This window comes from Mauremys mutica, unplaced genomic scaffold (genome assembly GCF_020497125.1).
Source record: "Mauremys mutica isolate MM-2020 ecotype Southern unplaced genomic scaffold, ASM2049712v1 Super-Scaffold_100046, whole genome shotgun sequence".
Taxonomy (NCBI): domain Eukaryota; kingdom Metazoa; phylum Chordata; order Testudines; family Geoemydidae; genus Mauremys; species Mauremys mutica.
The window spans coordinates 107861-110476 of NW_025423257.1; the positions used below are offsets into that span (position 1 = coordinate 107861).

The 2616-nt window shown below is 52.7% G+C and overlaps 1 non-coding gene across 1 annotated transcript; it reads right to left on the minus strand.

The window, feature by feature from the left end:
• Window positions 1–401: 401 nt before the first annotated feature.
• Window positions 402–474, minus strand: TRNAF-GAA. Its single transcript has one exon. It is a non-coding gene; the product is annotated as a tRNA-Phe (tRNA).
• Window positions 475–2616: the final 2142 nt, after the last annotated feature.

Consider the following 2616-nt stretch of genomic DNA (forward strand, 5'->3'; position numbering starts at 1 on the left):
ACTACACTACAGAAACTCCATTACAGTGCACTGCCCTGCCCTGCCCTCAAATTCCCTGCACTTTGGTGGTGCTCACCCTGGCACACACTGATGGGCGAACCTGGAGAAACTGGCAGCAGCTCTTTGATGGGTCAGCTGGAAGAGCAGAGGACTGGAGCCAGGGATCAGGAAGTCGTCCTTACATCACCTTTGTGACTCTAGCTTGAAGGGGAGCTTCTTTTTCTTCCCCTTGCTGAGAAGCAGAAAAAGAAGAAAGAAAGGTTCGGTGGGCCAACTGGGTGCAGAAGCCAATGCTGCCTTTTCCTGCAGTGAAGCCCAAAATGAGGGACTTGCATTGAGTAAAGACAGTGCTGGGCTTCCAGGAAAGAGCCCACTGCTGCAGCAAGAGGGATGAAACAGCCTGCTGAAGCCTGGGATTGAACCAGGGACCTTTAGATCTTCAGTCTAATGCTCTCCCAACTGAGCTACTTCAGCCCCTGCAGGGGCCCTTTTTGGGCTGCTGCTTCTCACCTTGGAGTTTATTGTCCAGAAACCATCTCTCCAGTCAACAGTGGCCAATGCAAGATGGACATCGCTTGCTATTTTAGCCTTTGGAAATGTCATCAACTAGTCTCTGGATCTGTCAAATGCTGCACTTCAGTTCATGGGGGAAAGGTGAGAGAAGTGACCTTTGAACAAAGGGCCTGGGGTTAACATCCTAACTCTGTCTGTCTCTGTCTGTAACACTATTTAATACTGGCCCACCCTGTGCTGGTGAGTGCTCCATTGCTAGATGTTAGTACATTTCAGTTACTGTCAAAATTAAAAGTTTCTATATGCTTAAAAGAAATGATTTTTTAATTTGCTTATATACGGCATGAATAAATACCCTTTTACACATCCTAGCATGAACATTTATTGTCTTATATGATAGAGAAAATCCTGCATCCAAACTGTGCATCAAAATCATGAAATGAGCTACAAATGCAATAAAAATAAGGTATTCAATGGTTTAACATGGAGCGGGGTTGGGGGGCACTGAAGACACGTCTTGCCTAGGATGCCACTTGGTCTAGGGGAGGCCCTGTCAGGGAAAGCAGGAGTTAGTCTCACACGCCTATTTCCAGGCTGTAATCTGTGGGCGCCCTGCTCTGGGGGAGGGATCGCGGCAGCCCAGACTCAGGGCTGGAACAGGCCCCGGATTGAGGGGGTGGTTGCAGGGTTTGCAGCGCTCTGATGTCTCAGACAATGTGTCTCCCCAAAGCCTCAGATCTGCGTTCCCAGAAGGCTCCTGCGCTGCCTCTGCTCCTTTCACAGTCTATAGCAAGGAGCAGCAGCAAGGGTCAGGGATGAGCCATAGGCACTAGGTGGGGGGCAGAGGCTTCAGGAGGAAACCCAGCCCCCAGAGCAGAGGGGGATAGGAGGCTTTTTCTCTCTCCTTAGCCACGGGCTATAGCTCCGAGAGCTCTGTGAAATGCCTCCCCGCCCACAGCCTGGGGAAGGGGAAGGAGTCTCAGGTTCTAGCTCGATTTGGAGGAGGATCCCTGGACCCTAAAACCACTCGCTGCCCTTTCCCGGAGAAACCTGTGATGCCCAGAACAGGGCTGAGATAAATGCTGACAGGAGCCAGGAATTGCTCCCCTGGAATAGCAGCAGGACTGGGCAGCTGGAAATCTCCCCAAAGGAGCTGAAGCCTTGGTGGGTCAGACATAGCTGCCCCAGGTACTGCATGGGGGGCTTAGGTTTGTTTCTGGACAAGAGCAGTGAGAGTTTTATTGCCTCAACATTTCAGTAGAAAAATTCAGACCCAAACTGTGTGTGGTGGGGTCGATAGCGGTTTCTTTGCGTTTGATTTAGTTTGTTTTCTCATTCTCATTGTAAAAGCCCTGGATCATTTTGATGGGAACAATGTTTGTGGAAGGCCAAGGACAAGTAAGAAAAGTTAGAAATCTGCGTTGGAGTGAGGGGGTCTGTGTGGGCCAGGGCAGGGTGGAGATTTTCATGGGGAGGGGGTTAGGGGATAAACGAGAGGCTTTTGCGGGAACACAGGGGGATGTTTTGCAGTTTAACCTCCCCACTTCCCTGTGCTGCTGCCCAGCTCCGACCCCACTGACACCCCTGTGACGAACTGGGAATTTTCTGGATGTTTTGTTTGCATCTTGTGTGTACCTCAGTTTCCCCTATTTGTTGCACGATTATCTAGGTTGAAGGTCCAAAATGTGGGGTGCACCCTGCCAGGGGGATGGAGTAACATTCAGGGGGATGCAACTGGGCCCGGCCAGCCCCCATGGGGGGTGGGGAGGAGGAGCCACCCAGCTCCACTCTTGGCTCCAGCTCTGGCCCCTGCCTCAGCCCCCTTACCCCTGTCTGTGTCCCTTCCCCCTTAGCTGCAGCCCCACTCCCAGCCATGACTCGGGGGGAGCATGGACAGGGGTGGGGGGCATGACCCTGAAGTGTTTTGGGACCACGGATCTCGGTGGTGGGACAAGGGGGTTAAATCTTGGCAGAGACCCCCAAAGGGCAGGTGTGGCTGCTGTCGAGCTGCCTGGGCCCAGACAATGGCCACAAATTCTGTCTCCTAGCAACCGATGGCCGGGGCGCACCTGCTGCAAGAGGCCAGCTGGCCGGGAGGAGTCG